Genomic DNA, 16,031 nt, shown 5'->3' with positions numbered 1-16,031 from the left:
TGAGCTGAAGAAAAGATCTAGGGTTAGAACTGAAAAAAAAATACGTTTAAGGCCCAAAAAAATGAAGGGGAAATGACTAACGTAGGAAAAATAAAATAAAAGAGGACATATAAGGTCCTAACCAATGATGATGAGGAAGAAAGAGAATGAGAAGGAGAAGAAGGAGGAAGAAAAGCAGGTGGAGGAGGAGGACAAAAATGTGATAGTGGTGGTGGTGGTGATGCCAACAACAACAAAGAATGATGAAGATGATGTGATTTGGTTATGGTAGGGATGCTGATAACGATGATGATATCAATTCTCAAAAACACATAACGTTATAAAGAGCAAACGAGGCCACTAGAAAGCAGCCTGTAGTGTCCTGGCATGCCCTGTGGAGCCCTGCTGTGGATGCTGCAGGTAGAAGTTTTTCCTGTGTACATACAGTACCTGCACTGCAGGCTGCCAAGCTTTGAAGAAATCCATCTGCCTGTGCTGTGCAAGGCAACCTTTCCAAAACGATTCATTTTATTTTTAATTATGTGTGTGTGTGTGTGTGCCGGGGGTGTGTGTGCACAAGTGAGGGAAGATGCCCCGTTAAGTCTAGAAGAGGATGTCATAGCTACAGTTACAGGCAGTTGTGAGCTACTGACATAGACGCTGGGAATGAAACTCACTCCTCTGCATGTTAGAAACGGATCTGGGGTCCAAGAAAATGGCCACATAATCTAAAGTAATTCATCATTTGTGCAAGGATGTGTAACCATGTAAACGAAGCAGGCAGGTGACTCAGCATGGTCCTATGCGTCACTCTGAGCACCGTTGGCTAACTCAAATGCCACAGAGGAAGAGGATATAGGCAGTCCTGGTGAGATTTGATAGGCTAGACTCAATTGGTAGGGGCAGAAATCTACCCCTTCCTGAGGGCTAAGGGGAGGGGATGGAAAAGAGGAAGGGAGAGTAGGACTGGGAGAAGATAAGGGAGAGGCTACAATCAAGATATAAAATGAATCAACTAAAATAAGTAAATAAAATCAATGAAGAATAAAAATGACTTAGCAACGTACAACTTTTGAAAACAGGATACAGCCTGTTTCCTGAGTATATATTTTGATATCAAGAGCTGCTGGTCCAAGAGAAATTTGAACTTCTTCCAAATGGATTCCTTATAGTTGTTTAAGTAAAGTTTTATCTTATTTAGCACTTTGATAGAAAAGACATCGACTTCTATTTATATTTCCCATATATAAAAGCATCGCACATTAACAACAACAACAAAACCATCTCTCAAGCCCCAAGTCCTTTCCCTTCATGGTTTCAGTTCAACATGTCAAGGTGGTTTACCATTCCTGCATGTGCTTTATTCTTCAGGTTTAAATGATGGACAAGTCATACAGTGAAGTCTGGATGCCTTGTCTCCCATGTCGGCTCACCTTCTCCTGCCTTGTACTTGATCTACTTGAGCACGACCCTGTCACTTACTTGGCATTTTCTACTGACCAACTGAACTTTCTCATTTAGCTTCTTCTCCATCAGTTTGAGACCCAGAGAGAACAGGATGTAGATATTCTGTGCTTTCCTCAATGGAGCTAGAAGTAGGAAGGACTTGCTTAGAGGAAATAACTGTATATTGACTGTTCAGAAAGCCAGCTTTAGCATCTGACCTCATAACTTACATCTATTATATTCCAAGCTCCACGAGACAAGGGATTCCCATTGGTTTTGAAACAATGATGGTACAAGCAGCTAAAACAATTCTGGTCATAGAGTTGATAATCAATAAATTTAATGTATCTGCTCCCCTCCACTTTCAACCAAAGTGATCTATCCCTGGGATCTACCAGCACTATTTGCAAAATACATTGTCAGGAACACATTCGGTCAAGTTTGAGAGCAAGAAATAGTGTTTATATTCTAGCTCTCTAACCTGGCAACTGGGAATTACGCCTGTTAATATAACCACAAAGCTCTCACTTCCAACATCCGACATTGTCCCAGAATAAAGCCAATCCAATTATCAGAAATAAGATTTGTGTTCCTCAGTAATGATATTGATCAGAGACAATTAAGGGGTCCAGCCTGTCCTGAATACCTTTTCATTCTGTATTCCATCTTTACCATTCTTAGCTTGGAGAGAGATATGTGGAGGAGGAAAGTTGGGAAATAGGAAGCCTTCAAAAATATTGGCATCTAAGCTAGTGCTCATTCTGGTTTCTTCTCTGAAAAAGAAGGAAGAGACAGGGAGGGAGGAAGAGAGGGGGAGAAATAGGGAGGGGGAGGGGGAGAGAGAGAGAGATTTTGAATGGTCTCTTGCAACTGAAAAGACAAAGAAATTTGAGGTTAATATATACCTAACACTAAGGACCTAGGGATGTCAGGTTTAAAAAAAAAAAACACAAAAAAAAATTCTTTGGTTTCTATAGGGATGATTGCCCACACCTTGTTATATTTTCTACAGCTTGGAAAGGAAAAGAATGTCCTAGGCAATCCTGCCTTGATTGCCTAAATGGTATGGAGGGTGGGCTATGCGTCCTCCTCTCCAGTGTGGTGCGCAGTTACCCATCAGTGTATAAACTGCGTCCTAGCACCCAGGATGGGGACAAAATAAGCAGCTTGGCACAGGGAGAGGAGCACAGCTGTCCCCTAGCCAAGGAAGGAGCCCAGCTGACCTGCTGATCCCCAGGCATTGCTCCAACATAATTCAGTTTCAGGAAGAGGCTGAATCCCTGTCTCAAGACCTAGCAAGGTGAGTATTCAGTACTCACCAAAGAATACCCCGGTAGAACTGAAATAGAATTTTCCTTAAACAGAACATCTAAGGAGAGAGAGAGAGAGAAGCCAGACCTTCAACATGACAACCCAATGCTAGCAGCACAATTCCAAGGTCTCTTCCTGCGGAACACATTATTAAAAGCCCTACTGAGGTGTGAGGCAAAGTGGGACACAGTGGTGTTGCAAATTAGCCATGTATTTCATGTTCTGAAAAGGGCATGTGAACTTCCCCAGCCTGGAGTGCCCTAGAGAGCACTGAATGAGAAATGTACAGGTTCTCCTAGTAAGGAGTGTGTGACCATTCCCAAGGACAGAAGCTAGGCCCTCCCTAAAGGGGAAAACCATTTCCTGGAGCATATTTCCCATTAACACCAGATCTGAGATTTGATGATATGCTCTGGCTGAACTGAGAATTCCACAGCACTGAGGGATTGCCTTGAAGGAGGTGAGTAATTGGAAAAGGCAAAGCATGCCTTGCACAGGCTTGCACCGAGGACCCAGGATGAGTGCCTTGGTGGAGCCTTGGGAAAAGACTATTTCCTGATGATGGAAGCTGAGGCAGTGAGGAAGGCTTGACAGGTGTAGACACAGAAAGATACAGAGGAGAAGGATACAAGATAGAAGAGGGAAAGGAGGGCAAGAAAAGCAAAGAGAAGCATTACTTTCAGGTTAAATGTTTCTTCTTGAGCCCAGATCGTATGGAGAATTTAATTTTAGGTAGAGATAAAGAGGAACTAAAGAAAATATCTCTTTTTTCCAGACTCAGTCATTTATTTAATATGCAACTTCCACTGTATACCTGGCTTTGCATTGATCTTCAGGATGCTCAAGATTTGAATGCAAAAGGCCTATCATAAAATAGATACCAATCCCCAAGTCCTCAGGATGGTGTCTATTGCTTCTGGCCTATAAATTTATCCCTCCATGTGTTGTAACTCCTTTCTGTTCTACAGAAGTCAGAAACCTAAAACCCCTCCGTGATGCTTAATCTTGATTGTCAACTTGACAGAACTTAGAATCACTATGAAACAAATTCTGGGCATGACTATGAGGACTTATCTAGATTAGATTAATTGAGGTGAAAACAACAACCTGAGCATTGCCATTCCTTGGGCTGGAGTCCAAGACTGCACAGAAAGGAGAAAGTGAGCTGAGCACAAGGCTACTTGTCCAGTCCTCTGCTTCCTGACAGTGGATGTATGTGGCCAGTCATCACCAGCTCCTGACACCATAACTGTATTTCTATATGGAGTATACCTATTGGACCTAAAGCAAGACAAACCCTTCTTTCTCAACTTGCTTTGTTTGGTCAAGTATTTTGTTGCAGCAATAAGACAAACAGCTAATATACCATTTTTCTAAGATTCCATTTCAACTGAAGGTTCAGATGTGATGTTATTTTTCCCACGTTTTTTGTGTGTGGAATTAGACCTGTATCAAGCCAGAGAAGAGGCAAGATGCAAAGAATCATCTTCTTTGCTGGTATGGGTCAAGACAGAAGGGGGTATGAAGGCTTCCTTCCTGAATCCATAGGCCACTTTCCAAGTCTGCACTTTCCCAGCAGTGGCCAGAGCAGTGGCATTGTTAGGGCCTTGGTTCTAGAGTACAGAAGGTGCTCTGTCCTTATTTACTGGAAACGACTCATCCAGTGAAGCTGGTATACATTTAATCACTCATCCTTTAACAGGAAATAAAAGCCATAAGATTGTTTACCACTCTCCATGTCTAAATATTCCGCAATGGCTCTGTCCCTATGCATGGCCACATTACATTTTTAAGGAATGAATATATGTTATATAAAAGTTTCCTCTGAGTTGAAATATTCCACTCTAGGAAAAGACTTCTTAACACTCAAGATGTAAACAACTCACAAGTGGCAGGAAATCTTTGAAATTTACCAGACTCACAAGGGCCCTCCTCTCTAAGGTTACATGGGCAGTAAGGACTGCTGACCTAGGGAGCTGCCTGCATGAAGTTCTGTGGAGAGGTACAGAATTACAGCTTTCACTGATCAGGTTCAAGGCCGGGTAGGCATTTCAGTGCTGCAACTGCCCATATGTAACCCTTCACTTATGCTTCTATAAGTCACCCCAATAAATTGTCTCATCAAATTGGACTGCTGTGGAATCATTTCCCTGGTCTATCATCAGTTCCCTAACTGAGGTGCACAGACATTTGCTTACATCTCCCCAGGAAAAGTCTCAAAAAAAGAATTGCTAGGGGACAACAACCACAGGAGCATAGAGCATAACAAAATAGCAAAATAATTAGATGAGATTTGAGGTTTTATTACCTTTGCCTTTTATATCACTTACTTAATTATACGCTTCTAAATGCAATTTTTAGTAATGTGTATGTTTAATAACCAGCTGGCAAAAATTCTTGAAAGGTTGACAGTCAGCTCCTGTGAACTCACGTGAGCCAACTCCAGCAGCATATCATAGACTGGCACGTACTCCGTCGGTCACTGGTCCCGAGGGCCTTAGAGCTCAGTGTCTTCTGTGTCTCTGCTTGGAAGCCTTCCTGGCAACAGCAACCTGAATTGGCCACAGCAATAGCATACTAAAGAAGCCGGGAGTTAATGCCTGAAAAGGTTCTCGGCAATCCAGCATTGAGAGGCAATAAATGAATGCGCACACACACACACACACATACCACACCACACAATGGGACAACTTTGATCCACGTTCCCTCAGCTTTCAGACAACCCTAGAGATTGCATCTAGTTGCTGGTAACAATGACCTCACCGTTAATGCACCCTGCACAGCTGCACATCCTTCTCTGTTCCACATCCTCCCTGTTCATCATGTCTTCCACAGGCAGTCTCCAAGTAAATTCCTCTTGTCTCAGAGTCTGCATTAGGGAATATCCACACTAAGTCAGTGTGACATTCACATTGATAGTGAAGCAAAGCATCTGGAGTTAGGCATAGTGAAAGTGCACACTTCAACATGTTTTAGTATTTCATGTTTAAATATCAATGGGGCCTGGCAATTACTGAGTGCCTGCTGTGAGTTTCAGGTGGGGTGCTGGATAATGTACATTGTTGTTAGGTCGGCATCCCAACAAGACACACACAGGTGGAGCAATGCTCCTGGCACATTCACTAATAACAATCACATCATGTGGGCATTTCAGATGCTATTAGAAGTCTCTTGGCCCAGTTCCTTTATTGGTCAATTAAAGACATGGGAGCGTGAGAAGAGGAAGAGATGCATCAAAGGTCATGTGGGAAACCAGCACCAGCTATGTCACTAGATGCTAGTGTCTTGATGGACAGTAGAGGGTGCTGTCCATTCCAGTCATTGCAATGGCCCAGAGCCCTTTTCCTTGGTAGCATGTGAACAAGCTGGTGGTTGTCTGTGAAAGATTCCCAGGCCCTTCCCAGGACTATGAAGTTGACTCAGGTAAGGGATTTTCTAAGTGAGAGTCACTGAGCACTGGTAGAAATTCTGAAGTTTCAACTACAAGTCATAATAAGACTTGATGGAATAAGATCCCGAGGGATATCTGAATTCATTATAGCCACTCATGCAGTGGCATTGTGTGGTCTCTATAGGAGTGGGGGCTCAATCAAGAAGGGACTACCACCCTCTAAACATTGGCTCTCAAGGAAATCAGATGTCTGGCACCATGATTACACCTCAGTCTGGACACCAGAATAACTCTCCTAACTGTCATCAAAATCTGGGGGACAAGAAAGGGTCATTGGCATTATCACAGCTCTTGGGTGGAAATGTGCTATATACCATGCTGCCAAGAGTTCTCATGAGAGTCTTGTAAAAACCAAGATCATTGAATCCATGTCTATCAGGCTTCTTGAGGATCAAAGCTATTAATTGATATGCCCAAGTTCATGTCTTTTTAGGAGACCTGGGCTTTGATTCCTGATTTTGGAAGGTGAACTTGAAGGATTCTCACTGGCCCATTAAAGAATAGCAGAATGACACTCACTATTAGGCAGGGATGTCAAGTTCATGATGTGTTCAAGATCATGGACTGATCCAGGACTTTAATGTAAGGTACAAGGTCAAGGGCAAAAAGCCTTAAAGGCCAAATGAATTGGTTTTGTTTTGTCATTGGGGAACAATAGAGTTGTATGATTATATGAAATGAACCCCATTTCAAAGTGAGACCAAATCCTATACCCATCAAAAGTAAGAAGAAAGGGTCCAAGGCAAGCAAGGAGAATTTTCCCAACAACTCCAAGATCTTGGAAGTCAAAGCCATTCTATAGGTCAGCACCAGAGACTCGTGTGTTGTGCCCTGTTTAAAACTATTTAATGTATGCTTCTTCTTTTTCTTTCACTTTTTTTCTACCCCCAGTTCCATTTAACACCCCAACACCAGGTAGGACAGAACAGGAAAGTTAGTGTGGAGAGGAGGTACATTTTTCTCAGCTACTTCCTGCTGGGTTATATTGTCGTGGTTCCTTGTGGAAAGTCCAATCTTTGTTTCAGGATATCTCCAACTTCTCATCAATAAAAATCAGAAGCAGCGGCAGAGAGGGAAGCACCAGCAGCCTTCTTCTTTCTCTGAGTCCCCTACACTCTCTCTTGTCTCTGGCCTTTATCCCTCTCCAGAGGGAATTAACTAGCTGCAGCTGGCAAAGAGCCCCTCTCAGAGCCCACATGAGGCAAATAGCTTGCTGCTGTGGACAATCTGAATCAGTCCCATATCCTATACCTGTGATCAAAACAAAAACGTGTTTACATCCAAAACACTCATATGATACTCAAGTTTTATGACTACAGATTAGACATCAAACAATATATGGGAGAGAAAACTGGAGAATGGAAGCCAGTGGGCAGAGCCACTTAGAATGGAGACTACATATCTTTAGACAAACATACTTCTCTTTCATCTGAATAAAATGGCCCTTTCTGATACAGTACTTGCTTTAGTGAACTGCATGACCAGGAAAAGGGGAAGACGCTTCAGTCTCTGTTGCTTCCTTGATCAGGCTTTGAAGGATGAACGGATTAGAGTGGGAAGTGATAGTGGATGGAGGCATGTTAGACTGCTATCATGTGCTGTTTCTTGGATTTCTAGACAGACAAGCCTGGGAAATCTAGCAGGGCTTGGTATGAAAGTAGAGAAGAATGACAGAGGGGGAAAAGAGGGGCGAGTTCAGAAACACACCCGTGGATCGATGGATTGTTACTGGTTTTGATGATCAGCACTCTGTGGTGAGCTTAACAGATGAACAAAACGAACTATGGCAGGGTGGTAGGTTCTTTGGAGGCACACTGGAAGCACACTCCTGAGGACCCCTGAGGACAGGGGCTGGGCAGTGATGGCCTAAGTACTTGGGTATAGTAAGAGCAGGGTGGAAAGCACATGCTACAATCCAATTAAGAAATAAAGTAACCATAGCCTGAAAACCAGTGCTGATACTCTTTCTGTGGAAGTCTGCATGCCCCCGTTCTCATGAAACCGTGGTAATTATTTCACAAAAGCCAGTAGGACAACACCATAGAAAATCCTCTGCTAGATAAAGATTTCAGGTGAAGAGAGAATTGAAACCTATTTTTTTCTAAGTATGTTGCCTGTAGAAAAATGCCTGTCCATCCAAAACTCAATTTCTGTCTTTTTAATTCAAGTGCAAATGGATTGAAGGCTCAGATAACAACATAAAATTGGTTAATCAACTTTCATCCCATATTTATATTGCAACAGGGAGATTTTACAGTTTTCTGCAGCTCAGCCTGCTATTCTGTGAAAGCCAGCCAGCATTTTATGTCCCCTTAAAATTGCAAACCAGAGTCCCCTCTACTGTCAGTGACCCAGTGCTCCCCTGCTAAGCAGTTCTGGCCTGTCTGGACAGGGCCAGTCGGTTCTGTTTTCATTCTGTGTGCGTAAGGCCCTGCAGGAATAGGTTTTATGTTTTACTGGAGGAAGGAAAAAATCATTTTTTGTGCCCATCATCACATCACCACAGAGGCATGCCAGGGAAGTCATAGAATGAGTAAAATTACTGAAAATATTTTAAACTTAATTTTCTGTGTCAGGCAGACCCACACCATGCTCATCACAGGCCTGGTTAAATCTCTCTCTTGGCTTCCTATTGTTCACAGGCTCGGGTTAAAAGCTTACAGCCTGACACACAAGGGCCTCTGGAATGTGCCCCTTCATCGATTTTCCTAGAAACAATTTTTTTTGGAACCTGGGAGGTGCCTGTCATTGCATTGCAACTGAGAATACAACTGTAAAAGGGATATCATTCCTGCTTTCATGGGGTTGAATGAGGAACACAACCCCTCACCCCCACACATACAGCGCCTCCAAGTAATGAGATGGGTAATGAGTGTATAAAATTATATTTAACTATGCAATGACAAAACAAAAGACCCAGAGAACAAGTGGGAGGAGAAGGGATGGAGAAGGGAAAGATGATCCTTTTTCTAAAACTGATGTTGCCAGGCAGCGGGAACAGCATCTGTGAAGGCTTGGAGGAAAGATGAAGCTGAAGGGTTTGAAAACAAAAAGGAAAACAATGGTGTGACAGCAGATTGAGACTGGAAAGCCACTGGCAGGACCCAAGGTCTGGACAGACAGCTGAGGCCAGTCAGGAGGTTCCTTTGTGGATCATGAACGCACAGCGTTAGGTTGATCTGTGGAAAAGGAACTGGAGAAGGTAATAGGAGAACAATGTCAGGCCTCTTTGGCTGAAGTTAGATACATACTGGGAATGGCAGAGTATGTGAATGAGCTGAGAAGCAGTTTGCATCTCCAGCACCCTTTTCTTCCTAACTATGTTCCCCAGCCTCCCATTCCCAGTCATAATTATTTTATAATTTTCACTGACTCAAGTCATCTATCGTTTCTTCCTGGTGAACTCTCTCTTTATCCATTAAAGGGGCGGGGGTAGGGGGAAGGTAGGGAGGAGGCTCACTTGATAAAGTGCCACACACATAAGTGTGAGGAACTGAGTTTCATCCCCAGTGTAATCTATAGGAGAACCAGGCAGGATGGTGAGTACTTGTAATCCCAGCTCTGAAAAAGTGAGACAGACAGACCCCTAGCCTTTCCTGACTTTCCAGTCTAGTCAAATTGGTGAGAGCCAAGCCCCAGTGACTGGTCTTGGGAGCCATTGTCCATGGCTCCCAAGGAACAACACCAGAGACTGACTTCTGGCTTCTTTTTTCTATAGAAGTGTACTCATAACAACACAATTCTATGCACACCTGCGCACACATGCATGCACACACGCCCTGGTGAATATTAATACAAAGACAAAGACATAAACAGATGCAAAGTTTATTGTGTCATTTGCACTTTAGTTTTTAAAAACTGCAAGCACACAAGTACAATTAATATTTAAAACCTAAGTTTTCCCCCATGTGAGTTTAAGATTAATGATATTTGCTTATTATTGGATGATCTGCCTTCAGTAAGTGGCATGAGTAAGGACTACCTCTCGATCTTAATGTATTTATTTTCATAAGCCAAACAGCTATAAACAACATCAAAGGCAATTCTCCAGAATGGTAACAGGTTATTAACTTCTTAAGCCATTCCCTAACGGCTTGTAAATCTCTAAAATACAGAGACTTCTAAAAGGGACATGGAATTCCCTCCAGCCTTGGAAAACCAGTCATTTATTAGGGATCTGAGCGCTTGCAGGGGAGCCAGGCCTGTGTCTTCTCCTGAAGATTCTCTGGGATTGCAGAATGAATTTCTTCCTTCCCCAAGCTCCTTCCATTTTCACTACATTTTCCCACTCCTGTTCCAGGGTAGATATAAACTTAGTCCTCATTACATCATTGATACTTGTGAACAAGAACTAGAATGCCAGATACCCATAACAAGCCCAAAGTCTGTGCCTCCAGCTCCAGATCCCATTGTCTATAACCGAGTCTTAGACACAGCTGGTTCCTCAACATCTTTCAGCCTAAGAACAATATAAGATGTACGATAACCCAACATTCTCCTGGGCAGCATTGTTCTGCCTCCCAGCCATAACCTGTGAAGATGAAAAGGGGCAAAAGAAGAACAGGAGATAGACTGAAGGTGGTTGGTGGAGCGGGGGACAATGCCAGAGGTTTGGCTTCTCCTATGTACAAGTACTCAGTCAGTCAGTCACACAGACAGACAGAGAGGGGCATGGACAAAGACACAGTCACAGACAGACAGAGGGGGGCATGGACAAAGACACAGTCACAGACAGATAGAGAGGGGCATGGACAAAGACACAGTCACAGACAGACAGAGAGGGGCATGGACAAAGACACAGTCACAGACAGACAGAGAGGGGCATGGACAAAGACACAGTCACAGACACACACACACACACACACACACACAGCCTACTTGGTTGACTTTCACCAGAACTTACCAATTTGGTTGGAGTAGATGGCCAAGGAGTCCCAGGGATCGGACTATCTGGACTCCCCAATGGCAGGATCACAAGCATGCACCACCATATCCCAACACTTCACTCAGGGGGCTCTGGAATCACCTGGCTATTGTTGTATTTTGGGTTTTTTTTCCCCCACATCCTACAAATAAATCCTCCTGCCTTTGTGTTTTGTGCATGACTCTTCTTTAACTTTTCAAGTTGTTTGTTGTTTTGTTTGAGTTTTTTTTTGGAATTAAAAAATAATTAGATTTTTTTTCCCCTTCCCCTTCTTCTTTCCAATCTTTCCCAGGAACACCCCACCTTATTCTCTCTCAAAATTCACGGCCTCCACATTTAAAATTGTTGTAACATATGTATGTGTGTATATGTATACATATAGTCCTAAATATATAAATATAACCTTCTCTGTCTGGCAGGTGGTTTTACTTTTTCACACTACCAAAAAAAAAAAATTACAACAGGTGAAGATAATTACAGAAAGCCACAACAGATCAAAATGTAGAGAACAATTGATCATGTGGTGCCCAGTCCAACTGACGCAATACAAAAACTGTACCTAGAGCTCAGGATGTAGCAGAAGAGAAGGCAGAAAGACTGTAAGAACCCGAGGAGGAGAACACTTGCTGTGTATGTCTCTTGCTTTAGACACTTCTCTTCCTTGCTAAAACTTGTTGGGGAGAAAGTTCATTGTCAAAAATAAAAGAAGGGGTTCTGTGTTTTGCAGAGTACGAAGGATGGGGGTTGCTTCTTTTCTGCTTCATTTTTATTTCCTTTTCTGCAAATGCTCTGAGTTCCATCTTTCTAAAAGAGTCTGGTCCTCTTGCCCCCTTTCTCAGTCTGAACACTTCTCTTCCAAAGACGCTTGGCCTTCAAGCCCTGCTTCAGTGTCCTTCCAAAACGGTCTAGGTTAGCTCTTAAGCATGGAAAAATCTAAAATCAAAAGACATATTGTTTTATCAGGTATCTTCGGGACAGGCTGTAAAATCAGATGAAAGGGGAGGGGGTCCTCCCCTATCAGTAGACTAGGAAAGGGGCAGGGAGGAGATGAGGGAGGAAGGGTGGAATTGGGAGGGAATGAGGGAGTAGAATACAGCTGGGATACAGAGTTAATAAAATGTAACTAATAATAAAAATAAAAAATTAGAAAAAATAAAACAAAGATTCACTGAAAAAAAAAAAGACATTGTTAATCCTGAGATTCTCAAGAGAAAAACCAATTGCACAATTCTGAGCTATATATGAAGCAAAATCTAATTAAATACTGACCAGGGTGGATTTTGGTCAGGGTCACTCTCTGGAATACATATAATCTTGAGACTGGCAAACCAAAGAAGAGAGAGAAGTGTGACCTGGGAAGAGCAGTTTAGCTCGTAATTTCCTGTCTGGACTTTCCTTTGACCTCTATGGCTAACCCTCTCCGGAGGCTTTGTCAGGGTGACTGTCCTGGTCCAGACTTTCTGCACCATCTGGGGAACGTGGGACTGAACGTGGTATAGATTCCTGGGCACATGGAAGGGTTGAATACAGGAAATACAGGGACGTGCCATTTCTATCAGCTTCCGGGGCAATTCTGAGATCACCCAATGAGATCCCCTGCTCTAGAGAAAATCGAAGAAGTGGAATTGCTCATGTGGGTTAAAGCAGATATCTGCCTAGTCTCTGGCCTTACAGTCCCTCAGTCTCCTCAGCCACTAGATGCAGACAATGAATCGGTTTTCGAGGACTCTTCCTTGTGTGCATGAACTTAAGTGAGTTAGCAGATTTGTAAGCATTTTGCCCAAGGCCTGGCACAAAACACACATTCACTGATAGAAGCTGCCCTTGAAGAGGAATGTAGCTCCAACCTAAAGCTCCAGGCAGGAACCAGCAGGGTTTCAAGAGCCAATTTCATCCATAATCCACAGAGACAAAAATGAAAGAAAGGGAAGAAAGGCCCCACATTGGGTAGTGATGACCAATCATTTCTAAATAGTGGCATCAGTCTGACTGCGAGGACCCACAGGACTCCCAGGCAGACTGGGAATCATTTTCTTTCCCTGTTTCACATTTTTTTCAAATTGCTTAAAATGTTCCAAATTTGAAGTCCCTACTCAGCAAGGGCACCAGCTGATGGGCAAACGTGTGAGACCAGGGAACCCTCAACACCATGCTGAAGTCAGAGCATGAATGAGGCAGGTGGTCCTTCACTTTTCGCGCTTAGCACATCTCTACAGGTCCTGGTGGAAGAAGCAGGTGATGAAGACAAAACTCTGACTCCTCTCTCAAGCTGCATCTGAGTCCTAGCTCCTGGCTGGGCAGCTCATTCTTAGCAGCCTAGAAAGGTGATGTTTGTGTTGTGATGAAATACTTAAAAAAAAAAAAAAAGCTTAAGGGAGGGGGGTGGACCCACATACGGTTTCAGAGAACATCAGTCAGTCATAGAGGGGAAGGTAAAGTGGGGCAATTCAGTTCATAGTGCATGAGTATCTCATGACAGACCAGGAAGCAGGGTGACAGATCTAGGGCCACACAGTAACTCTGAGTCCTGCTACCAGCTAGACCCTTGTTCTAAAGATTTGACATCCTGTCCTAAATTCCAAGACCAGGTGGACTGGCATAGGATTTCAAAGTATTAGTCTGTGGAAGGCATTTCAGATTCAAATTTTAATAAGAACCATTCAATAACAGATACTGACAAAGTACTTACATGTATAATTTTTGATGTTGTCGTTTTGTTTTTTGAGACATGATCTCTACATAGCCCTGGCTGTCCTGAAACTTACTCTGTAGACCAGACTGGACCTCTCTTGAAGTCACAGAGATCTGCCTGCCTCTGCCTCCCAACTGTTGGGATTAAAGATGTGTGCCACCATGCCTGGCTATGCATAATTTAAACTCTCTATCTCTCTGTTTGTCTGCCTGTCTCTCTAGCATGTGTGTGTGCCCATGCATACTGATGATTCAACAGAGGGCTTTGAACATGCTAGGCATGTGTTCTAATATTGAGTCGTATCTGCAGCCAGATTTAAAGAAAAAGTATTGTGACACTGTTGTCTTTTGAGGGTGAAGGAAAGAAATGTAGTTTCTTAGTCTTTGTTGTGTAAATCTATATGTTAAAACTTCAGGACAATATAGCTACCAAAGGAATTAATTAAATGTATAAGGTATAAACATAAAGGTTAAAAATAAGTAAGTAGAATTTGAGAATGCAAACAGGAAAAGAAAATGAGAGAGAAACAAAGCAATCAGGTAAATGCAAAATGCAAGATAAAATGGGGGAGATGAGTCAATATATGTCACTATTTATGAACACACTATCACTTAAAAAGACAGATGTTCTCGTCTTAGATTGGGGGATATAAGTCATGTGATATTTGTTAAGGTCACACAGAAATTCTGAAAGTAAAAAGAGAAAAAGAAAGCATCATAATAAAATGCAATCAGTTCTCTATACTGATTCCAGTTATGTTTTATAAATTCACCATAATACTAAATTGAAACATTGGTTATGGAAAAATATACGGGTAGGTTTCTTAAGCCTGGAATCTACAATGGTTTCATTAGTCATTAATACATAGCATTGTTTTGTGTGTGTCTGTTTAAAATGTATATTGTTGATTTGTTAATCTTGTACTCACAGCTAGGGGCATTATAACCCAAGAAACAGACTTATCTAACATGTGAGTTTTCTCCATAAGGCACATTTCAGCTTTCTTGATATATAAAATGTTACACAGCACTTTGGCACTGTGCTTGAAGATCATTTTAAATTATAAAATCACCAACAAAAAGCATTAAGATTTTTAACATATTTAAATACAAAGATTCCAGACGGGCTGGTGAGATGGCTCAGTGGGTAAGTCATCTTTAGAACCTGCAATATGGTGGAAGGAGGAAACTAACCACACAATTGTCCTCTGACCTCCATATGTGTCCCATGACTTACACACATGCACACACACACACACACACACACACACACGTGCACACACACACACACACACACATGCACATTTATATAAACAATTATTATAAAGTTGGAAAAAAATAAAAGATTCTAGAAGAGACATTTGTTTATACTATGAGAACTGAAGCGAACAGGCACAGATCATCTTGTTTGACATCAGCTTGGAAAATACTCATCACTTGACTCAAAATTTTCCTTGTTCAGCACATATCTGAAACTGACCACAGTGATACCAGGCGTATTGATTCTAGAGTTACAAATAAATTTTAGTGAGTAGACATTGTCCAAATCCATGAATAACAAGGATCAACTATACATGTGAAAGAAAAATGTAGCTTCTATGTTAGAAAATCAATGAACAGCCAATAAATGAAACTGGGACAATTGACCATCACTATAAGAAGAAAACTAGAACAGAATAAAATTATATCCCAACTTTGTAACATATTCAAAATTAAACCCAGATGGTTTCCAATTAAAAGAAAAAAGTGTGTATGACTATATGTGTGTGCATATATGTTTCTTGAAAAGCTAATTAAAAACTAGAAATATAAAGATTCCAGAAATTGGAAGAAGTAGAAGAAAGGGGAGAATTTGTCTTGCTGGGCCTGAGAGTGATTATAAGCTTGGTTAATTAAGTAGGAATGGTATTCATACAGGAAGAGACAAATAGATTAATGTCACAAAACAAAATACAGAAAAGCGCCCCCCCACACACACACACAGAGAAAGGTTAAGCCGTGACCAAGATGCTACCTACCACTGAATTCTCAGCAAAAGAAAGTCTTTTGGTAAATGGCTAGTGAAGTCTGGATACTCGTGGGGATAGACATGCAACCAACCCCTCTGTGTCCTCAAACCAGAGCAATGGGATGTCTGATAGCAGCCGGATGCAGAAGTGCACTGTGGAATGTCCGTGTAGCAGTTTAACACGGCATCATGAAAACAGACTACACATATCACTTGAACTC

This window comes from Meriones unguiculatus, chromosome 10 (assembly GCF_030254825.1).
Source record: "Meriones unguiculatus strain TT.TT164.6M chromosome 10, Bangor_MerUng_6.1, whole genome shotgun sequence".
In the NCBI taxonomy this organism is placed as follows: domain Eukaryota; kingdom Metazoa; phylum Chordata; class Mammalia; order Rodentia; family Muridae; genus Meriones; species Meriones unguiculatus.
The sequence above is the reverse complement of the archived record's forward strand: the minus strand, read 5'-3'. Positions refer to the sequence as shown.